General features: G+C 36.9%; 1 long non-coding RNA gene across 1 annotated transcript in view; it reads right to left on the bottom strand.

The window, feature by feature from the left end:
- Positions 1-13,120, bottom strand: part of LOC145662029 (uncharacterized) — an 83,511-nt gene that overhangs the window by 13,017 nt on the left and 57,374 nt on the right. The window contains exons 8-9 of the long non-coding RNA XR_014126953.1: positions 7,848-7,917; positions 3,299-3,361 (exon numbers count right to left, since the gene is read on the bottom strand). This is a non-coding gene — a long non-coding RNA (uncharacterized LOC145662029). The remainder of the gene's footprint in view (positions 1-3,298; positions 3,362-7,847; positions 7,918-13,120) is intronic.

Genomic DNA, 13,120 nt, shown 5'->3' with positions numbered 1-13,120 from the left:
ACACAATAGACTATATAGTCAATGGCAAGCACGTATTCAGTATTGTTTTTTGGGTGAGGGATAGGGCCATAGCCGCTTCAATATTTCGAGGAGGTTGTTCGGACGTCATTTTTGCAAAAAAATGTCAGCATAGAATAACATTAGCTTTTTTTATGTTCCCCCTGGCTGCGTGCCTGGTCACGGGCTACGTATTTTGTACCATACATTGCTATTTCGGAGATTTCTTTACACAGTAGGCCCTACATGAATTTATTATAGTCCTACTAAAATTAGAGAAACTGATTGAGACCGGAAAAATATTGGAATACGTGCTCTGTATGTTGTTGGAAAACCTGCCCCATCGCCATTTTTTAACTTCGACATAACCTTGACTAGTAATGGTGTATATTATTTGCAAAACAAACACATCATTACGTAAAAGAAGAACACCATCTTTAGTACATGCAATGTCAAAGCAGTACGTTTAACACTAGTACATTTATTTTGTTTTAATGCAGACCTGCTACTTTACTCATTTTCGAAAAAATGATTTCACAAGATCTCCTGCCTACGCCAACACATCTACTCAATTGAAACTTGCGTAGATGTCGTGCCAAGCATTGCTGCTTCAGCCAGTCCACCCGCATGAGCGATCTATCAGATCCTTTCAGAACTAAAGCCAGTTGGAAAACGTGCTCCTGTAGAAAACATGCCCCGGTCTCCCCTACTTGATGAATTGACTAGGCGACCAAACTGACATTTGAGTTATGGTGGGCGAATAACATACACTTGCTGATAAGAACTGTAATGCCAGTTTGAAAACCAATCAAGACAGCCAGTTCCGCATTCAAGTAGGAATAACAAGCACTAGATGTTGTTACCTCCACTTCCGTGGGAGAGTCTTCTGTTCTGAACTTGCATCCTTGACACAAGTAGAACAGGTATTTCAGGAATTAAACACTTATTCGTCAACGAAAATTGCCAGCTCGTGGAAGGTAAGATACTCCTTCAAGATACTCCTGTTTAAGAAGTGCAACCTATTAGTACACAAATAAAAAGATACATACAACTTGGATTGACTTTCATCTGGTTTTATTGTCATCTTCCCTTTATACTATTTTGTAATGTTATTAAGCCAGTACAAAATTTAACATATCTTCCTAGGAACATCAAGCGCAGCGTCAGAATTAACATACGTGTTCCTGCAGCAGTTCCTCATTAGTATAACTTCAAAACAATGTGAGCGAATTCTCCATGCTACACACCACATATAACATATACATATCTGACGGCACAAGACCCGCGGTACGTATGTATAACAACTTAACTGACAAACTTGAAATATATACAATTATCTAGTTAAACATCTGATTAATGTGTAGGAAAAAGGAAAAAGATGTAAACAAGATTGATAGGCATTTTTTCACTTCGATGGAATTTCGATCCGGAGGATCGAAGGTAGAACTACTTTTACTTATTCTTGCATTTTTCTATACATTTCCACAACAAATAACACAATTTTAAACATTAGTTATCAGAATTACAACTTTATTTTGTATTTACCACTTTATATATGTAAATACATGACTTAATCACAGATATTTAAGGAAATTAAATGGCTTTCTAAGCACTAACCTTATAATATTAGAAGACTACAGAACAATAATGAATAGTAAAAAGTTTGAAATCTGAAAAGTAGATTTTAATACCCTAAGTTAATCATCGAAAGTTAAATGGGCCATATCTTACTGTAGGCGCCCAGAATTGTGAGCCCTGTGGGCCTCTGAGTTAACAGGATAAACACGTGATTCCAGAAAAACAAAAGTAGAACCCACAAAGCACATGTAAGCATTTCTGTTGTTCCCGAGACACGTGATCTCTCGATTTGGAAATAAGATTTGCTCTCCATATTCTCAGATATTACTTCTCCTGACTTCTTTTTTAATGGTTGGGGCCATTTGAAAGAAACTATGTATTATTCAAATGAAAGCCGGCAACACTCCTAGATCTCAAACACTGCATAACACATGTGACTGAAAACAGTCGCAGAATATGTCATACTGTGCTCTGGAAAACTTAAGATGCGACTTCAGCAATTAATATAATAGAAACTGTTAGGAAGACATTCTTTTAAAAGCACAAAACAAATGCCAGAGAATAAATTTTAGTTTTACGTCCCACGCCTATGCCTTGTAGGCTAAACGAAACGATGGTGATAAGAAATGAATGAAATGGTGAACTTTGAGAGAAAACGGGAGATCGAGAAAATCCCCATACACGGTGTTTGCCCACCACAAAGTGCACTTGGAACGAACTGGGATCAAACCTGAGACCTCATGCACCAAAGGTGAACTCTCTACCACTGAGCCCACTGCCACAGAATAAATTGGTATACTGAAGTTCCAACTGGAACGGTAACGTTGTAACTCAGCGCTACAGAGATGTGTAGAGATTAGGTTCTTTCGACTCATTTAGTGTGTTGGCTACAAAAATTGGTCCTTCAATTATTTTTATAGATAATGATGTCCGTCCTTATCGTGCACGGAAGATGGGAAACATACTGCAGAAGGCGAATTTTTCGAGATTGATATAGCCTTCTTTTTATACGAACCTCAACGTAACATTATCCCAACGGAAGTCATCAGAAGCCCTGACATCTAAAAGAAGGCCAGACAAATCCAACCTCGGCTGAGGTGCTACTGATCTTTTTCTTTTTTCTTTATTTTACATGTTCGAGATTCAACATCACAAATTTGTTGTTCTACATCATCAAACTGTCAATAAGGAGGTCTATATTGTTGTGTTACAACGGTTGCGCTATTTCATACATCATAAACGACGGTACTTGACAGAAGTGTTTTCATCATCATTATACTTCGTGTCAGGCTTCAGGAAATAGAATTCTTGACCATTACCAAGATCCCGGTCGAGCACAATTTCTCTATTTGCTGGATCTAGCTCCATGTATCTTTTCCTAGTTCATAAACTGAAAACACCCTTAGAAGAGGAACATTTTGACTCCATCCAGGACATCCAGAATAACACGACGTGGAAACACAAACACATTCCACAACTGGTATTTCAGGATTGCTTCAAGTGATGCCGACAACTTTGGACTCAATTCGTAGATCCAACACTACAGTACTTTCAAGGGAACATGCACGAATAGGTAAGTCGTTCCTGTAACTATTTACAGCATCAATTACGGAATTAAACGAACAGCTCTTGTATACAATTAGAATATGTTAATTATTTACCTTGACCAACTTTATTTCTTCTAGGACTTATTTTCTGCAATAGTAACTTAAAGAATAATTACCTTTTCAAATTGGTATCCAAATTGATAATCTTCAATCTTCACCAGCCAATTAAACTTCAAGTTCTTAAAAAAAATAATAAAATAAAATAAAACTCACAGTACATGAACAAATTACTTTGTTTTCTATTAAATTAGAAAATAAGAGAGAACATTACTTTAAAACTATGCTAATAATTATAGGAATGTTAGTTACTTTTCAGTTTTCAGTAACTATTTAACAATACAAAATATGTAATATTCAAAAGGAGTACACCATGTAGAATCTTTTATATGTATCTAAATGTAAAATGAAACGAAATAAAATCTTTCAGTTTAACATTTCGCAATTATGCTCTGTAGGTTAAGGGAGACGGATGATTAAGCCATGAAAACGTGGAAGGAAACGATAGTGTCCCGGGAAAAGCCCACACGAGGTTGACCAGGTATCAGCAGAGCACCACACACCAGAGGTAAGCGCTCTACCACTACGCCACCATGGCCTCCTATCCCAAATGGAAGACGACGGATTCATAGGAGAGAAAGCGGTTAAAATTTTATGCCAAGAATAGAATATTCTAGATACTTCTGAAGTTAGGCATATGAAACTCAGTATATACAGTATACTCCTGATTGAAAGTAACTGGACCCGTGTCCAAGTGTGTTTTAAATTTCGTTTTCAAGAGAGAATAGGGGGAGGCAATTTCAAGAATAGGGTATTGTTCGTTTGTTTGTCCTCAATACAAATACACATGGTTGAATCGACTGATATGAATTTTGAAACAGGTTTACTGAGTTTTACTCTCACTTTTCATTGTTCAATTTTTCAGCTGTTAAAGTTACTCAGATAATAACCGAAATTAATCGTTGTTAACATTTTCTGCCAGGAGCTCCATTTCGGACAAGAAGGGGCACCATTTTCCCCTCTGTTTCGAAAACACATACTTTAAAAAAATGCTAAAATAGTAATTGTAAACGTAAAATTCATATGCCAGTGCACAATCTTACCCACTCTGGAATAACCTGAAATGATCCCACTGAATTCTGTACATATCGCTATTAAATTGACTACTGAATTCTACGTTCAGATCACTTCCGCATAGATGAATGGTTCCACTGGCTTATGGTTGTAAACTATTTGCAACCTTGTTTTACCTTTGATTGTAGTATGTATTTTTTAAAGTATAATATGAATCGAAGCTTGCGTTTGTAGTTACTTGTCTTGTACGATACTTACGGTAAAACATTTTAGTATCAAAGTTTCATAAGAGATGACGCAATTACTTAATTCTGTTTTCCACCAAAATTTTGTTTCCACGCTATTATCCTACAAATATCCTCTGATTGCATAAAAAGCTGAGAAATAATACTCATAAATCGTGAATTTTAAAATAAGAACCAAGTTGAAAATTTTAGTTTTCTTCTGGAGGTTTAATTCTGTCCGCTGGTTACTTTAACGTGATTTCTCTACTTCAGAAAAGATATGTATTTGTATGAAATTACATATGTCCTCTCTTAGTACTTTTTGTAGAGGTTTGTGGGCCCGCAAACCTTAATCTACTTAAATTTAAGCCTTATTCTATCAAATACTTTAACGCATTGACGAATCATCAACTATCTCAAGCAGTGCCTCTATCACTATTTTCCCTTTACTTTTTAGTTCCAAGTGAAATCAAAACTATTTAGATTTTCTCCGGGAATGGAACCGAAGAAATTTGATGAAGTTAATTTAATAAAGCCTTAAATATTTTTGTAGTGACTGGAATTAAAATGTTTGTTTTTGTACATTTTTATATTGACGTGTGGTTTAACACTACTTCACTTTCAAAGTTGTCTTTGCTGCTAAGAGTGCTTTCATGTTTGATCTTAACGGCATTATACCCAACTAAGACCAGAAGTTTAGTTTGTGATCCGTACAATGGCGTGAAGAGGACGGCGTTCGTGTGTTAACTCACCAAATAGTTTTTGTTATGTGTGTGGCCAGTTTGTAGTTAAAGGACATTGTAGATCCATTACGCCATCGGTGAAACTAGTATATTATATATATATTTCGGATGTCGTGTGGGAGATCAGGACAAAACTTGGGCACCCAACATAATTTGTGCGTCGTGCTACGTCACTTTACTTGCATGGGCCAAAGGGAAACGGAGGTTCATGAAATTTGCTGTACCAATGGTGTGGAGAGAACCCACCAACCATCTGGATGATTGTTATTTTTGTCTCACAGTAGTTAAGGAACATTCTAAAAAAAGCAAATACACAATAAGTTATCCCAACGTTAAATCCGCAATTAGACCTATTCCGCACGGGGATGAACTTCCACTTCCCGAGCCCCCTACCAACTGGGAAGAGATATGGCCAAAAGACTCTGATGATGATCATGACCTTGATGAACCATCGACATCAACATGTACATCCAAGGATCCAACGTTCATCCCTGACTGTGTTCGCGAGCCACATTTCATCCGGCAATGTGAACTTAATGACCTAGTCCGTGATTTGCATCTGACAAAACAAGAGGCGGAACTTCTGGGATCAAGGCTCCAGCAGTGGAACTTATTGGATGCAGAAACGAACATATCAGTGTACAGGAAAAGGCATGTTCAATTTTCAAGCTATTTCTCAATGCAAGATAATGTGTGCGTATGTACGGATATAAATGGGTTGATGGCGGAGCTAGGAATTCCTTACGTTCCAGAAGAATGGAGGTTATTTATCGACGCGTCAAAGGTCAGCCTTAAAGCTGTCCTTTTACATAATGGAAATAAAAAACCTTCTATACCACTTGCGCACTCAGCGAAGATTAAGGAATCCTATGACACCATGTCAACTTTGCTAAATCTTATAAATTACAAGGACCATTGTTGGCAAATATGTTGTGATCTCAAGGTAGTTGGTATTTTATTAGGACTGCAGTGCGGTTACACGAAGTACCAATGTTTTTTATGTTTATGGGATAGCCGAGCTGATGACAAACATTATGAAGTGAAGGAATGGGAACCTAGAGTGAATTACGTACCTGGAGAATGCAACGTCAAATACGCTCCTTTGGTAGATCCTAATAAGATATTACTACCGCCACTTCATATCATGTTAGGACTTATGAAAAACTTTGTCAAAGCCATGGACACATCTGGTGAAGGTTTCAAGTATTTGCGACATAAGTTCCCTAACCTGAGTGATGCTAAGATTTCAGCGGGAGTGTTTATTGGTCCCCAAATTAGGAAATTAATGCTTGATGATAGCTTTGACAGCAAGTTAAACAGTGCTGAGCTAGCTGCCTGGACAGCATTTAAGTGTGTTGTGCGCAACTTTCTGGGCAATAACAAAGCTGAGAGTTACACAGAAATCGTACAGGACATGATACAGAAATACAAAGAGTTGGGTTGTAGGATGCCTTTAAAAATCCACTTTTTGCACTCCCACCTCAGCTTCTTTCCTGCTAACCTAGGTGCTCTCAGCGACGAACAGGGGAAAAGACTCCACCAAGATATAATGGCAATGGAAAAAAGGTACCAGGGACGATGGGATCCTTCAATGATGGGAGACTATTGTTGGGGTCTTGTTAGAGAATGCAACATTTCTTACAAAAGAGGGAAGTAGTGTACGTTTTTGTAACCCAATGGAAGTTTCATATATTGTGATAGTTTTGAATGTCTTTTCATGACCTTTTGGTACATTTGTATTATTGTTTATTGTAAATTGTCACACTTGTAAATTATATTGTATTATATTTTATATATGTGTTTGTGGTAATAAAGCAAAACGTTTTACCTCAACTTAAGAGATCTGAAAGCATTACTATAAGGTGCAATAAACAGTACACACAGTATACATACAAACATATTTATATCTCTAGAAAGAATAAAGCGATTATTACGAAACTTGGAGGGTTTGTTAAATATGAATCAAAGTATACTTAGGTATAATTTCTATGTTAGTATATGCAAGGGGACAAGATCTTGGGGTGTAAAATAAACGAAAAGGGAAATTTTTGAGGGATTTTCCCGAAAACCCCTCTGTTACGGGAAAATCGTACGTGATGGAGAAAAACTGAGTGCATATCCGAATTCAGCGCAAAAAGTTCCTTTAAGAACAGGTATTTCCTTTTATGTAACAAAACCTTTGTTAACTAGTGTTATGGGAAAATTTTTAAAATCACTCCAAAAAATAGACTAAATTTACAGAAGTGTCGAGATTTCGGAAAAGGGGTTCTTACCCTCAGGACTCCTCCCCTACGTGCTTTCCTGAATCTGAAAATAGTTGCACAGAAAGCAAGAGCTTGATAATGAGTGTACACAGGATACTTTCACAATTTTAGATAGTATTACAAGTGGAGTCGGCCTTTATGCTAAATGCAGATATTGTATAGGAATGTAATGCAGATTATTTTCTTTTCAAAGAGGTTTAATGTTTTACTGCTATTATAACTTCTTAGATTGCTACAGTAACATTATTATTATTATTATTATTATTATTATTATTATTATTATTATTATTATTATTATTATAAGTTAGAGAAAAACAAATTAATTTGCTCTTTTACCTGTGTGTAAGCTTATAATCAACTTACTTTCACTTGTATTGCGCCTGCGTTAGAACTGTCATCAATTTCGTTTCGAGAGATTTGATTTTGGTAATACCTAAATAGAAAAAAAATAAAGAGAAATCACATGTATTTTAATGATCTAGGTAACGTATTATATAGGTCTCAACAAAATAACTAATAATTATGATGCATTTGTTGGGTGCAACTATCTGAACTTTATTCTACTTGGAAACACCTTCTTGCGTTTTAGTAACTCAATGGAGATACAACTAGTGCAGCACTGAGTAGCAGAGTGGAGGCAACCCTCTGACATCACCTCATTGGGAGTTTAAGCACTACATTAACAGACTGGATGCAGTCACCGAGACCCCATGTACGTCAATTAAAAGGCACGTTATAGCTCTAAACATATAACTTCGAGAAGTTGACAGGATTGCTAAGGATTTAAATTTTTATTTCTATAAAATTTAGTTGATAATAAGCGCTAACAGATAGGAATATAGAATAAAGAGTGCGAAGATAAAGCGCACTCTATTTGTTGGGTTAAAACCATATAATGTTGGATCAGGTTTAGTTTTCGGATGAAACGCATTTTGTTGGAACGGTGAAGTTAGAGAGCAGAATAGGTGGTACCTAGCCATTGATATTCCACGTGAGGGTCCTTAGTGCTCTTTACATAGAAGATTAGTGTGTGGTTTGTGTTTATTCATCCTATCGTTATTGGGTTTCTTGTTTTGGAGGAGGTGGGAGATGATAACGTGAATGCACCGAGGGTAACTGACAAATGCTACATAGCAGTGCTGAATAATTTTACTTCGAGAATCAGAACTATCCTTTAACAGAATAAGCCTGTGGTTTCAGCAAGACGAAGCTGCAGTTCATGTAAGCATTTCTGTTGTTTCCGAGACACGCGATTTCTCGATTTGGAATGTAAGCTTTGGCTTCCATAATCTCAGATATTGTTTTCGTGATTTTTTATTATCTTTTGGGGCCATTTGGAACAGATTGTGTACAAAGTGAAGCCTTTCACACTCCTGGGATCTCAAACACTGCATAACCCACATGATTGAAAACATTCGGAGAACAAGTTGCATTGTGTTATGGATAACTTAAGATGCAACTTCAACAATACGTACAATATAATGGATTCCAATTAGAAAGACATTATTTTAAATACCTGCTGATCAAAAGCCGCAGAATAAATTGATATATTTAAATTGTAGGCTAAAGCAAACGATGGTGTTAAGAAATGAATGAAATGGTGAAATTTGAGAGGAAACGGGAGATCGAGAAAATTCCCGTACACAGTGTTTGCCCACCACAAAGTGCACTTTTCGCGAACTGGAATCAAACCTGAGACCTCATGCACCAAAGGTGAACGCTCTACCACTGAGCCCACTGCCACAGAATAAATTGGTATACTGAAGTTCCAACTGGAACGGTAACGTTGTAACTCAGCGCTACAGAGATGTGTAGAGATTAGATTTTTCGCCTGATGTAGTGTGTTGGCTACAAAAATTGGTCCTTCAATCATTTTTATAGATAATGATGTCCGTCCTTATTGTGCACGGAATATGGGAAACATACTGCAGAAGGCGAATTTTTCGAGATTGATATAGCCTTCTTTTTATACGAATCTCAACGTAACATTATCCCAACGGAAGTCATTAGAAGCCCTTACACCTAAAAGAAGGGCATACAAATCCAACCTCGGCTGAGGTGCTACTGATCTTTTTCCTTTTTTTTTTTTTTTTTTACATGTTCGAGATTGAACATCAGAAATTTGTTGTTCTACATCATCAAACTCAATAAGGAGGTCTACATTGTTGTGTTACAACCATAGGCGGAGTTTGCCATAGCATATTGGGGTGGGCCATCCAAGGGGTCTAGGTAAAGGGTATTTAATGGCTTCAACGGCTTTACTATCATGGTAATATTTGGAATGATATGTAAAAGATGTAGTGGAAAAGGGTAAAATAAATAAAGAATTGCATTAATTTTAAATGTTTAATAGTTAAAAAAAGTATTAAACGAGTATTAAGTTAAGGATTTAATTTCTTTATTAGTGAAAACGTATTAAACGATAAACAAAAACATTCAGTCATGACATTGAAAATGATAGGTCTAACTATTGCATTGAGAACTTCGAGAAAAACACATTTTTAATTATTGAGTAAATGATCAATGCTTTGAGGCTTTAGGCCTATTTTTACATAAGGGTTATCTTTCTTTTTTCCTTTTTTGAGCTCTAGATATCAACCAAACTCTCTATATCCAATTTTCTTACAACATCTGATTTTGAGTATAGGACCATTAAGTTGTTCATCCTTTCTTGGCCCATAGTGCACCGCAACCAGTTGTGAATCCGCCTCATTGCTGAAAAGGATCTCTCACAGGTGGCACTATTTGATGGCAAAACGAGAGCAATTTTCAAAAGGGTGCCAAAACTTGTGTATGTCTCTGAGCCGGTCGTTAATACAACTTCCATTAATTTTGCAACAATTTCTTTTAGCGGGTTTCTTTGCAGATCTATACCAGAACTTTCCATAACTCTTCTTAAAACTACAATTTCTGCCTTTAGTATATTTCTATCAACTTCAGGTATAGAAAATATTTTGATGAATGGTTCTGCTCCAGTTTCATCTACTCGGATAAACCGTTCGCTGGCATCAGCTATTTCCAAAGCTTCGCCGCTGAACGTTCTTTTAAGCTCTTCTGTTAAAATGTCTAGCAAAGGGTAATAAAAGTCATTTTTGTACTTATTTTTGACAAACTCATCCCTTTTCTGCAAATTAGTGGTTTCAGGACACATATCATCTCTATCTCTCTGGCCTACTGAACTACAAATTACAAAATCATCTAGGGTTTTCGATATCACTCGAGGTCGCTTAAGCTTGGAGCTATTATCTGTAGCTATACCACTCTCATCTTTGTTTTAAAAAATCCTTAGGTCAAACTCGTTATCAAAAGCCTTTATGTCTAGCCATTTCTTGTCCCATGAGACTTGGTTTCGATTGTTAGTTAGCTCTTGGATCACACTCCTAGCAACATTTGAATTTTGTGCAATTGATGAGTCAGCTTTTTGTAGAGCTTGGCTAAGTACATTGATTAATGGCAAGCACTGAGAAAACACTGACAAACCTACGATAAAATCCAGTGAGGTTACAGACGAAAGCAGACCCTTTGCTTCAGGGTTTTTGGGATTCCTTATGTCAGAAGCTGTAGCTGTGAGTGCAGCGATAACTGCGGAGTAGTTTCTTTTTACAGATAAAACTGAATTGGCTCTGCAAGGCCATCGAGTATCGCTTAGTTTGTGAATTTCATGAGGTCCCGGGCTGGTAATGTCTAGCTCTCTCTGAACTATATGAAACTCAGCGTGTGTGTCAGGATAGCTGAAGTATTGGTACAGACATTGCATAATGTTAAAGAAATTGCAGCTTAAATCGTTGTACTTGAAAGCTGCAACTAGAACTAGGTTTACTTTGTGGGCCAAGCAATGGACATAGATTGCGTAGGGTTTTTTTTTTTTTTTTTTTTTTTGACGATAGCTTGTAAACCATTGTTTATTCCAGACATTACACTCGCTCCATCATATGCCTGGCCAAACATCAACGCACTTAATAAAATATCTCCTAATTTTTTTAAATATAACATCAGCTAATGAAATAGCAGACCTTGAAAGTGACACATCTTCAATGGATATTACTCTTTCTTTGATCTCTTGTCCTACTAAATACCTGACGCAAATGCAAAGCTGCTGAGTTCTATGGGATTTTGCTTCATCTACCATTAGTGCAAAAAATCCAGAGCTATTTATTTCGTCTACAATCACTCTTAAAACTTCTGTTTTTATGATGCACAACAACTCGTTTTGGATATCAGGGCTAGTCATGTTAAGATACTTATTGTATTTTTCTTTGAAATTTTCATCGTACTTAGAAAAAAAGTCACATAATTCCAAGAAATTTCCTTTGTTGCCTGACATATCAGACTCATCATGACCCCTTAGAGATAAACCCTGCTTTAACAGATATAGCAATATATCTATTAACTTTTTCATATAGTCTCTGTTTTCTAGTATTAGTTCTTTGTGGTTGTCGGACAATTATGTTTACACGGACTGACATGGTTTTATGTATTCAACCCATTTTGTCATAGAAAAAGAATGTGCTATACTAATGGCATGCTTATCCAATTTCTCACCAACCTTTTTCCAATTTTTCATACCCTTTTCAACAAATAACTCTTCTCTGTTGCTTGAGGGAAATTGCCTACAGGCAAAGCAATAAACTGCATCGTTTTTAATGCTGTATTCTACCCATTCATGCTTTTTGTAGTACAAAACAGAAAAGTTGCGCTTTCTACTACCTGGAAAGTCTGTCAAAGGAAAATGCTGCAAGATTGGACGAGCTGGTCCGCTACAACGATCACCTAGGTCATTTGCTGAAATTCCAAGCGAAGGCGCAAGTTCAGTCTTTCTTCCTTCATTACGAGATGGCAGCGTTTGCAGGTTAGGAGTCGTTTACAAGCATCACTTTGCACTGCTGGAGTGTTATCCATAGTTGAAATACTATTATTTGCAATAGGTTTTTGTTCTCTTTGTTTAAAAAACGAACGAATGTCAGGCATAGGTTTTTTGCTTATTGTTTGTACACACATAACACACCACACTGTCTAAAACTCACGAGATGACGGCTTACACTGAACTACTGAAAAAAATGAAATCTTTAAGTTTTACGTCCCACGGTTATGCCCGTTAGGCTAAAGGAGACGGTGATAATGAGAGATGAGTGAAATGGTGGAATGAAGAAAGTGGGAGGAAACGGGAGAACCCCGAGAAAACCCACGAGCACGGTGTTTGTCCACCACAAAGTTCACTTGGCGGGGGCTGGATCGAACCCGGGACCCCAAGCACCAGAGGTGAACGCTCTACCACTGAGCCACCGCGCCCCCCACTGAACTACTGAACTGACAAAAATGGCGGGGTTGGCGGCGCGGGATATACTCAGTATCTGTGTTTGACACTCAGTGTTGCTAATGTTGCATTTCCCTGCAGCGACCAAAAAAAAAAAAAAAAACCCTATACACTGGGTAGCCTCAAAGATGTGTTTAATCCATTTATGATAATGAACGAATTATATTTTTCAGTAACAATCGTGAAAAATGGTTAGGAAGCAATGCAAATAAAGAAGATGTTATTACTTTTTAAAGTAACAGGTATAAGTTGATCAGTTGATTAAATAATGATATTAAGCACCTAAAAAGGTTTAAATTGTTTTAGCTTAGATTTTTTGGGG

This window comes from Thermobia domestica, chromosome 10, assembly GCF_964235325.1.
Source record: "Thermobia domestica chromosome 10, izTheDome1.hap1.1, whole genome shotgun sequence".
In the NCBI taxonomy this organism is placed as follows: Eukaryota; Metazoa; Arthropoda; class Insecta; order Zygentoma; family Lepismatidae; genus Thermobia; species Thermobia domestica.
Note: the sequence above shows the minus strand (reverse complement) of the source record. Positions and strands in the feature narration are given on the sequence as shown.